Source organism: Lagenorhynchus albirostris, chromosome 5 (genome assembly GCF_949774975.1).
Source record: "Lagenorhynchus albirostris chromosome 5, mLagAlb1.1, whole genome shotgun sequence".
In the NCBI taxonomy this organism is placed as follows: Eukaryota; Metazoa; Chordata; class Mammalia; order Artiodactyla; family Delphinidae; genus Lagenorhynchus; species Lagenorhynchus albirostris.
Window position 1 is genome coordinate 141,561,090 of NC_083099.1, and position 11,445 is coordinate 141,572,534.

General features: G+C 55.1%; 1 pseudogene; it reads left to right on the forward strand.

Moving 5' to 3' along the window:
* Positions 1-1,565: 1,565 nt before the first annotated feature.
* Positions 1,566-10,932, forward strand: LOC132520336 (keratin-associated protein 10-3-like; annotated as a pseudogene).
* The last annotated feature ends 513 nt before the right edge of the window (positions 10,933-11,445 follow it).

An 11,445-nucleotide genomic window follows, 5' to 3' on the forward strand; every position in this document is an offset into this window, starting at 1 on the left:
AGAGCCTGCAAAAACCAGTCGGGTCCTGGGAAATGACAGTGGACAGCTGCAGGCTCAACCAGGGAGTAGCCCCAGTTGCAGCTGCTGTGACAGATGTGCTGTGTTTGCTGGGGCAGCTTAACCGAGCATTCAACTTATGGATTTCATAAAACTTGAAAAGTCTATGAGACTTCCCTGGCGGTCCGGTGGTTAGGACTCCACGCTTCCAATGCAGGGGGTGTGGGTTCGAGCCCTGTTCAGGGAACTAACACCTCACCTGCCGCGGGGCACAGCCAAAAAATACCGGCTGGCCAAAAAGTTCATACGGGCTGTGCTATACCATCTTACAGAAAAACCTGAACAAACTTTTTGGTCAACCCCATAAATAAATAAATTTAAAAAATACTAATAATAAAATGTCTATGTATCAAACGACAGTATCAAGAGAGTGAAAAGACGGCCCATAGACTGAGGGGAAATATTTGCAAATCATAATTCTGATAAGGGCCTAGTAACCAGAATACATTAAAAACTCCTATAACTCAACAACAGAAAGACAAACAATCCAATTTAAAATGGGCAAAGCACTTTCACTGACATTTGTCGAAAGAGGATATACCAACAGGCACAAGAAAGGAAGCCCAGTGTCCCTGGTCATTAGGGAGATGCCACTTCATGCCCACTAGGGTGGCTATAATTTAAAACAAACGAATAACAAACAAACAAACAGAAAAGAAATATCAATGAGCATGTGAAGAAATTGGAATCCTTGTACATTACCAGTAGAAATGTAAACTGGTACAGCTGCTACGGAAAATAGTCTAGCAGTTCCTCAAAAGTTTCACACAGCATTATCATACAGCCATCAAATCTACTTCTGTTTTATTTGTAAAGACTTTAAAATTTTATATTGCAGGTGTTTTCTGGTGGTTCAATATCTTCACTTTGTACCAAAAAGGTTCCTTTTGGGTTCTGATTGAAATCACATCAGCGACGGATCCATCCGGGGAGAGTGGAGATTCCACAGTCTCCAGTTTCCTGCCCACAACTCTCTCGGGTCCCAGGGGACACAGGATGTGTGTGTTCTTCGGTAAAGTTTACTATTTCGTTCACAACTTAATTTCCTAACATTCCTCTTAGGTGCTTTACACTTTGGGCTGCAGTAGTGCTGGGCATCTTTCCCTGTTGTGTTCTCACACTGGTACAGCTGGTGTGAGGGAGGGGCTGCCAGTGGCTGGGAGTTTATCTCACGCCCAGCCCATACCTGGATGTGACTTAAGAACGGAGACAGCCACTCAGCAGAAACTTGCGTCGTATACTCCCTACAAGCTTTCTGGAGCCAAAGAACAGATGAGAAAACAGATCCTTGCAACATACTCACAAGTTTACTGAGTAGAAGCTGATTGTAGAAAACGCAGCAGCCCTGATGAGGGGCTCGTGCAACAGCTCCAAACATCAACAAGGAAGGGCAGGCGTGGGAGCCTTCTGCTGGGGCCATGCGCACACCCTGGGGTGGGGGGGTTAAAAGCAGATATCCCCAGCACCTCACACACACTCACACCCTCCTTCAGCCCCCCTGCCCCACCATGGCCGCGTCCACCCTGTCCGTGTGCTCCAGCGCCCAGAGCTACGGCAGCGGCTCTGCCTGCCCGGTTCCTGCACCGGCTCCTGCTGGCAGGTGGACGACTGCCCAGAGAGCTGCTGCAATCCCCCCTGCTGCGCCCCCAGCGGCTGCGCCCCGGCCCCCTGCCTGACCCTCGTCTGCGCCCCAGTGAGCTGCGTGTCCAGCCCCTGCTGCCAACCAGCCTGCACCGGCCCCTGCACGGCCTCGTGCCGCCAGCAGTCTAGCTGCGAGCCCCCCTGCCGCACCTGCTCCCCCTGCCAGCAGGCCTGCCGTGTGCCCGTCTGCTGCACACCTGCGTGCTGCACACCTGTCTGCTGCACACCTGCGTGCTGCGAGCCCGTGTGCTGTGAGGCCGCCCCCTGCTCAGCCCCCTCGTGCTGCCAGCCCACCCCCTGCCCCTCGTCCTGCCGCAGACCCTCCTCCTCCGTGTCCCTGCTCTGCCGCCCCGCCTGCTGCCCTGCCTGCTGCGTCCCCGCCTCGGGCACGTCCTGCTGCTGACCGGCTGGATCGTCTGCGCCCCACAAGCTGCTGTCTCTCGGGGGCCCCTGCCCCTCTGCTGGCACCAGGACCTCCCCTCTCCCCATCGCTTGACACTCAGTGGTTGCCCAGAGGGATTTGAACCTGCCGTCCATCCCACAGACCCCTCGACCAGGGTGGACCGCGGGCCCTGGGCGCCTCCTCTGCGGGTTGGCAGCTTGAATCCCATCTGACAAAGGTTAGCTGCTATCATCAATAAAACACTGTGTCCTCCTCAAAGACAGAGTCTCAAATCCGAGTTCAAGCAGCTGAAAGACCACAGGATCTGAAAGCGGGTGTCATCTGCACGCTCTGTGTCCCTTCCTACCCCAGGGCCCACCCTCCCCAAAGCCGGCAAGGGAGACGGGCATGGGGGCAGAAGGTTCGGACCCTGAGCGGGCCCTGGGCTCCTCCCATGCCCACCCCCCTGCCTGTGCAGGTTAAATGTACGCGGGGAGCTGCAGAAACCCTGTTGGGTCGGGATCTGAGAGTCCAGGACTAGCACCGTTGGAGGGAGGTGCCCACCCAGAGGAGGCCTGCCTGCATGCTGGTCTGCGTACGAGTTCCTGTGGGCCCCGAGGGCGGTGCAGGGTCGGTTCAGACATCACTCATTCTACTCAAGATTTCAAGGCCTGAGTGAGAAGGCACAGAGCAAAAAAGACACCTTGTGAACAAACCCTCAAGACAGCGGGGAGGATGAGCCTGCAGTCTCAGTGGACCACTAGCTCTAGAGTCAAACGGGCAGCAGTCAGACTGATGATGTCAGCATCCAGCACCCTACTTATCCCCCAGTCACGAGCAGGCTGATGGGGTCCGTAGGAGCAGAACAGTGGAGGCCAGGCAGGAGGGACCAGGAATTGAAGGCACCTCCCAGGGGGCTCCGCCCCCACCCCAGCTCAGCTCCATCCAGGGAAGAGGGGACAGAGCAAAACCCGAAGAGGATCTTTAAACAGGAAATGGCCAGATTGCAAACCTGCCTCAGCTCTTAAATCTCTTGCCCCAGTTTATTCAAGACCTGTACCCTTTACCTGTTCATTCAAGTTTTAAGAAAATATAACCATCTCCTTATGGACAATGGACAAAGGCCCTGATGGACTCTGCATAGCACAAAGAGTTAAAAGACATAGAGAAGGTTCCACTTCACCCCAACCCAAGAAAAGTGAAGTACAGGGATGTCGACACACGTGGAAACCAGAACCCACAACCCACAGGGACACTAAATCATCCATCAGAAGGATGAGCAGGGCATCTTCGGGGTTCCTGACAGGACAGCAGTGTCGCCATGGACAACACGAGCAGGACACGCGGCCGCACGTGCAACCAGTGACACCAAGCAGGAAACAGGCTGACTGCTGGCGCTGTGGGTGTCCACGCCGGTCAGGCCACAGTGCAGGCCCGCAAGGAGAGAATCAGTTAGAGACATCCAGGTCTCTTCTTTGGAGAGCTTGTTTAGAACATGTTTGTAACAAAACGACAATTCTAAATCCTCTGAGAGCGTCCAGATCTCAGGAGAGCTCCTCCGTCACCGTGACACATCTATCATCCACGCGACTAAGACACGGACAGTCACCACCCTCAAAGGCATCCCATGAAACAGGAGCAACCCGCGAAGCCTTTCTCCCCTACCTGGTGGACAGCCTGGGGGTGTCCGGGAGGGTGTCGGAAAGGCCAGGAGGTGACATAAAATGGCCTGGCTTGGATACAGGTGAAAATAAACAGGCCTGGCAGGGAGGTTTGGTTTGAAAGCAAGTCTGGTGAGAAAGTGCTGGAGTAGTGGGTGCTCTAAGAATTCCTTCTGCACTTCACACCCTCATGATCATGTGACATCACAGTGATGGAAGTTTCTAGATATGGGCCTTCCAACAGGAAGGATGCCCTGAAGGCACTCCTTGGACTATTTCTTCGTTCCCAAAGAGCTCCCCGCCGGCACCCTACTGTGGCAAGAGCTTCTTGGGGATGGTGCCTTCTCTGGGCATCCCCTCAACGCCCTCCCCAGGATGGCCCCAGTGTCCTTGCTCCTGAGGGGCCCGCGTTCACACCACGGAGGCTGAGCCGGCACTTTCTGGGCCATCCCACATGCAGGCCTGCACCTTCCTCCCATAATCGCCGTGATTCCGGACACGAGTGGGGCCTCTGTGCACAGTGAGCTCGTCAGGTGTCAAGTGAGGCGGGATTCTCAAATTGGACTCTCCTGGTTCCTCAGGAACAAGAGGTCAGATGTCACAGGACAAGGGGAATGGCGGCGCGGCCACGCGGGTGCATGAAGGAGGGGCTGGACTCGTCTTGCAGCTTTGAGCTGCCCCTCTGGTGGGTTGAATTGTGTCCCCCCACAAAGATATGTTGAAGTCCTAACTCCCAATACCTCTGAATGTGACCTTAGTTGGAAATGATGTCCTTACAGATGTGATCATATTAAAATGAGGCCAGTGGGGTGCGCCCTAATCCAAAGACATATGGCGGTGTCTTTATCAAAAAAAAAAAAAGGAAACTCTGGACACAGAGGCGAGAGCAGAGGGAAGATGTTGTGAGGGTGAAGGCAGAGATCGGGGTGATGCCTGTATGAGCTGAGGAACCCCAGAGACGCCAGCAAACAAACGCCAGGAGCCGGAAGAGGGGATGGATTCTCCCTCGCTGCCCTGGGCAGGGACCAGCCCTGCCCACACCCTGATCTCCAATTCTGGCCTCCACACCGGGAGACCATACATGTGTGCTGCTTAAGACAGTACCCTGGCAGCGGCCAGGCAGCCCAGCTTTGCAGAGGCTCCCCCTGCACCACAGCCTGCAGGCACCCGGCATGCGCTGGCCCTGCAGCCATGATGCCCACGAGGAAGGTCAGCTCCCCTGAGGCAGTGGTGAAGCAGGAGCCCGAGAGGAGATCGGCGGGGTTGTCAGCTAAAACGCCTCCTGCAAAAGTGAAACGAAGTCAAAAAAGTGGCTGGAAAGAACATATCTTCAGCCAAAAAAAGTGCAAACAGAAGGGTAAAGGGGAGCAAAGGGAAAACAGGCTGAAGTGGCTAACCAAGAGACTAAAGGAGACTTACCTGCAGAAAATGGAGAAACTAAAAACGGGGACAGCCTGCCCTCTGATGAAGGAGGAGAGAAAGAAGCCGAGTCTGGTTAATATCACACACACCCCGTCCTATCAGTGGTCCCTGTCTCCCTTCTTGTACAATCCAGAGGAATATTTTTATCAACTATTTTGTAAGTGCAAGTTTTTTAGTAGCTCTAGAAACATTTCTTAAAAAGGAGGGAATCCTACCTCATCCCACTTTTTTTAAGAGTAAATGCTTTTTTTTTTTTAGTTTCCCAAGGAGAATTGTATGGATGGCACTAGTTTATTTCCCTTCCAAAAAAACCAATTGAGGGCTTCCCTGGTGGTGCAGTGGTTGAGAGTCCGCCTGCCGATGCAGGGGACGCGGGTTCGTGCCCCGGTCCGGGAAGATCCCACATGCCGCGGAGCGGCTGGGCCCGTGAGCCATGGCCGCTGAGCCTGCGCGTCCGGAGCCTGTGCTCCGCAATGGGAGAGGCCACAACGGTGAGAGGCCCACGTAAAGCAAAAAAAAAAAAAAAAAAATTGAAGCTAAATGAAGTAAACAGTCTCAAGTTTTTATTGTTTTCATAATAAAACAAAATATGAAGCTGAGAACTGGATCCCTTGGCCCTTTCTCTTCTTATCTTCCCAGTTCAAAATGCCTGCACCTCTTAAGAGCCAGCATTCTCTTATCTGCAGTTGGGCTCAACGCATTCAAGCCTCAGCACAATCTTCTTTGTAGTTTCAGCCTTTTTCCGGAAAATCGGCTCAGTCTGCCCACCATAGCCACTCTGCTTCTGTCAGGACGCCGCTGTCCCTGGGCACACAGAGAATCCTTGCCCTTGTACTGTGTCTCTTTGTGGGGCCGGTGGGTTTTAGGAATGCTCACCACGTCTGAGAGAGCACTGTCGGCGCGGAAGGAAGGTGAATGTCTTTTTTTAAGGGGTGAAACCACTTGCTGTTTATTTTTTGGTACAATGAGAAAATAGTGGGGTATTGAATATGGGAGGCTTTGATTGTCTTGGGTGTCAGCTTAACATTCCACAGATGGGGGGTAGCTTTTATATCCTATAATACAAAGCATACTACATGGCAGTTTGGAGTCAGTTGCGCATTTAATGTCTTGAACACTTTAAATTACCTCTCTTCTCACGTAGTTTCTGGTAGAATTGTTTCCTAAAGCAAACCACTCACCCCTTGATCTTGGCTCTCCTGGGCAGAGTTTTGTGCACTCTGTAACAACTTTGGTCGTGGCAGTCCAGTTCTTCTAGTAACTTTGTTAATGTGCTGTGAACGATTGACAATTTGAGTATGTAGTGTATGTGATATTAAACTGTGAATTAGTGGACCAAACGTAAAATAGACAGCTAGTGGGAAGCAGCCGCATAGCACAGGGAGATCAGCTCGGTGCTTTGTGACCACCTAGAGGGGTGGGATAGGGAGGGTGGGAGGGAGACGCAAGAGGGAAGAGATATGGGAACATGTGTTTATGTATAACTGATTCACTTTGTTATAAAGCAGAAAGTAACAAAAATAAAAAAATAAATTGTGAAATAGCGGGACTTACGATGTAACAGCATATCAATATTTGAAGCTATTGGTACTTGATATCCCGTCAAGGAAAATTGCCTCCCGATTTCGAGCTGGAAAGTCACTGGAATAACTGTTCAGAAAAGAATCACAAGGACATGATGTTTTAGATTTTTGGTACATACGTTAAGAATTGTCTACAAATTGAAATGTCTGTGTGCTGAGCCTCAAAACAACCAGCAAAATTTAAATTATGAAAGAAAAAACAATAAAAAAAGACAGTACCCAGTCTGTGTACTTTGCATCCCTGGACATTACCCCAGCCCCTCCCCAACTCCAGCCCCCTAGACAGGGTGGAGAAGCCAGGAGGGGGTCTGTGTGTCACGGGTCCAGGCCCGCACCTGCCGGGGTCAAGAGCCATCCCTGGAGAAAGATGTGCCGTGTCCCCTCACCCTCCTGAGGAGGAGGGACTGTCCTCTGCAGGCAAAGGAGGGGCTCCCAGGGGGTCACCAGGAGTGTGGCAGAGTCCCCTGCAGGGAGGCCCACCACTGCCCGCTGCCAAGGTGCCCAGAATCTGTGCCGGACGCTCAGGGGCAGGGTGGCCTGAGAGCCCCCACACGTGGGGGAGAGGACAGGGCCGGCTCAGGCCAGGGGAGAGAGCCTGGAGCGGGACAGACCTGGGCAGAGACATCATCAGCTACAGCGAGCGCCAGAGGAGGCCAAGGACCCGCTGGGGGCTGAGGGTCCTATCGCCCAGCAGGAAGGGCCCCCGAGGAAGAATGGCTCCAAGGCCGCACGCAGCGCGAGGGGAGCTGGCTCCCCTCCTTCCCTTCGCCGCCCGCCTCTGCCCACGGCACTGATGGTGCAGCTGGCAGGAGCGCGGAGGGAGGGTGGAAGTCCGAGGCTGTGCTGTCAAGAAGCTGGACTGGCCTGCGGCTGCCCTAACAAGCGCCAGGGACACGTGGCTGAGACAACACACAGTGTCACCCCACAGCTGTGGACGCCAAATCGGAGGGAGTCTCCCGGGCCACAGTCACGATGTGGGCTGCCAGCTTCTCGCCGCAGGCTCCGGGCAGAGTCTGATCCTCGTGTCTTTCAGCCGGAGGCACCGCGTCCTCAGCTCGTGGCCCAGCGTCTGGCTTCCCTCTTCCCGCGGCCTCCCCTTCTGTGGCTGAGTATCCCCGGCCCCTCTCCCAAGTCCCCCCCGGATGACTCAGGACCATCCCCCATCGCAAGACCCTTACTTTACTCCCGTCGGCAAAATCTCTTTGCCGTGTGAGGGGACGCATCACAGTCTTGGGGTCGGGCCGTGGGCATCTCTGGGGGACCACGGAAGGTCCCCTCGAGGCTCTTTCCCACCCATCAGGAGGCAGAGGAGCCCTGCTTGCCAGTGGAACATCTCGTTTCCATTTAGACTCGGGGTGGGGGGACGCGGGGCACCACGTATCAGCTGCTGAGCAGAAGAGCTTTTCACCTAAAAGGGGTCAGTTCAGGAAGTAAGTGACTTGCCCTCAATCCACGCAGAGCAGGGTGAGGACTGATCTCGTAAGTTCGGGGGACGGAGTGGGGTCCCTCGGGCTGAGCGCTGGGAGCTTGCCCCTTGGCCGAGAGGCCGCCTTCCCACGCTCGGGCACCCAGGGCAGGGCAGGAGGGGGCCACACACACAACGGGCTTGCAGCTCACAGGCACACACACAGCAGGCTCGTGGCTCACAGGCACATGGCAAGAAGGATGGCAGACGCTGGGCACACAGGAGGCCAGCTGGCAGCCCTCAGAGCAGCTGGCGTGGCACACGGTGGCATGGGGCTGGGTGCGGTCAGGGCAGAGGATAGGGCTGGTCCGGAGGCTCCTTCCCTGGGGCAGCCTTCATACCCGGGCTGTGGCGTCCTGGCCACGAGGCACCCGGGTGTCTTCTTCGTGGCGGCCTGTTGTCTTTCCTCCTCGTCCCCCACTCGGGTCTCTTCCTGGGGTTTCCAGTGGCAGTGACTCATTTCAGGAAGCTCCCTCTCAGCTGGAGGTTGACGGTGACCCAGTGGCCCTGTGATTTCTGGAATCGGAGCCTGGGTTGGATGGGGAAAGGCCGTCAGTTGGGGACAGGGGCCCCACTTCATGATTTTCAAGGCCCTCCCCAGGTTAAACACCCTGTCCTTTGTCCACAGAAGCAGAGTCACACTCACCGCACCAGCGTCCCCCCTTGCGATTTGGAAACTCAGTGATCCAGAAGGTTCTCCCTCAGGGTCGGGCGCCTCACTGGGGGCTGTGCCCACGTTATGGCCATAATCGTAACGGCGGGGTTCCAGCTTTGTGCCCGAGCTGAGCTAAGCATTTTACGTGGACTCTCTCGTAACTGATCAGTTATCAATCCTGCCACCATTCAAGGGCCCGATCTGCACAGATGTTCAATCAGGAAGATCTGGAAGGATCCCAGGACGTGTGCACGTTCTCACCGCTGCAAACGGAGAAGCAGGCGTTGAGGCTGCCCAGCCTCACTCTGGAATCCATGGTCTTTCCATTGTGCCTAACGGAGCTGGGACCTTAGGGGTGGTCTGAGATTCTTGGATCTGTAAACTGGAATATTTTAAAATCAGATTTGGGGATTTTGTCCAGTATTTCTTCAAAATATTCTTAGGCTTCAATGTCATTCTCTTCTCCTTCTTGGGTTGAAATTCCTTGCGTGTTAGCCCTTCTGATATGGTCTCACAGGCCCTCTTCATTTTTCTTAACTCTTTGTGCCTCTTCTTCAGATTGGATTCTTTCTACTGATGTGTCTTCAACTCACTGAATCTTTCGTCTTCCATCCATGATCTGAGCCAGTCCCTCTGCACCCGTTCCCTAGCACCTCATGCTGCTCCTGGAACACGCCGGTTTCTGCAGCAGGGTCCTCACAGCCCCTTGACTGCCACAGCCTGGAGCACCGTCCCTGACCCTTCACTGCACCCAGTGCCGGTTCAGCATCACCGCCTCCCCGAGACCCCCAGACCACCCACCAGCACCCACTTCTCTCTGTCTGCTGAACCTGCTTTCCTGTCCAGGCCTCAGCGCCCCCCGGAATGATTCCACGCATTCATTTTCCATTTATTCACCGCCCTGGAAAGCTCGTGAGGCCGGACGTCTCTGTTGCCTGCCCAGAGCATAATCTGTTGCATGAACAAATCAGTTCTTGTACGATGACGTAAGGCAGAGCTGGCAAACTTTCTGTAAAGGGCAGGGGCTTTGCAGTCACACAGTCTCACTCACAACGACTCAGCGCTGTCGGGGAAAAGCAGCCTTAGAGACAGTAAACGCACGGACGTGTCTGTGCCCCAGAGAACTTCATTCACACACAAGCAGCAGGACAGACTTGTCTCGCAGACGGCAGTTTGCAGACTCCTGCTTCAATGTTTTCCTGTGCGAGATAAAAACTCAAAATACATGACGGCCTCAAAGTCTTCATTGACGGCATGAGATAAAAAGGAGTAAAAGGGTACTGCACTCTGAGTGGATCCTGGGGTGCTCTGTGCACAGAGATGGCCTGGAGAAACACCACGAACCCCGCGGGAAGGCAAACCAGAACATCCTGTTTGCAGAAGGAGGAACTGGCCTCAAAGCCAAACTAATTTATGGTGGAGAACAGCACAGGAAAGCGTGTCCCAGGATAATAAGATGCTGGGGAAGCACGATGACAGCAGCCACGAGGAAGTCAACAGCTGTGCTTCTGTGTCGCTGGGACGCCCACAGCCCGGGTATAAAGGCCCCCGGGGCGGCAGCCTGCAGACATCATCACCCTCCTCCCGACACCAGCCCAGCCCCACGCCACCGTGTGCCACACCAGCTGCCCCTCGGGCTGCCAGGCTGCCTGCCGCGTGCCCAGCTCCTGCCAGCCGTCCTGCTGCACGTCCAGCCCCTGCCAGACGACCGGCATGCCCGTGAGCTGCAAGCCAGTTGTATACGTGCCCGTGAGCCGCAAGCCTGCCGTGTGTGTACCCGTGAGCTACAAGCCTGTGTGCTGGCCTCCTCCTGCCATTCCTCTGTGTGCCGCCAGCCCTCCCGCCCCACCCTGCTCTGCAGACCCGCCCCCGCAGCATCCCTTCCGGCCTCCGACCACGAGGCTCCTCCCAGCTGCTCCCAGCGCAGACGGGGTCACGCCTGTACCCCTCCCGGCACGAGTCCTCGGTGGGCCTCCAGGTTCTGCACGTGGCAGACGACAGGCACGCTCGGCCAACCCTCTGAACTCGGGCGAGGAGGAGGCAGGATGATCTGGGCCCTTCTGTGAGCTGGCGCATGCCCCCTGGGAAGCCCTGGTCCCCAGGGTCCTCCTCTGTCTCCAGCAGGAAACCACGCCCCACGTGAGCCAAATAAACCGTGCTTTCTCAATGCAGCCTGTCCCCGTTTTAGCTTCACATATTTTTGAAGCTTCCTTCCTGAAAGTATATCCAAATCACAAGCACGGAAGACCCTCCTCAAAGAGCCCTCTTCCCGATGGCTCAGCTGAAGGTCCTTGGTGGGTGGAGGGTGGGGGAAGGTGTGTCCTCACGTCCACCACTGGAGACTCACATTGTGGATGGGGAAGGATTTCCCCCACCCCGAGTGGGGCACGGGAAACAGGCCTGGGTCCAGGGTCCCATCTGCTGCCTAAAGGATGTCTATACAGGGAGGGCTGGAAACATTCACACAAACCCACCACACACACAAAAGGGGGTCCGGCCATCCCAGGGAGAAGAGGCAGAAGTCCGAGAAAGCCTCATCCCCAAGCCCCAGGCACACAGGGCCTGCCAAGGCTGACCCT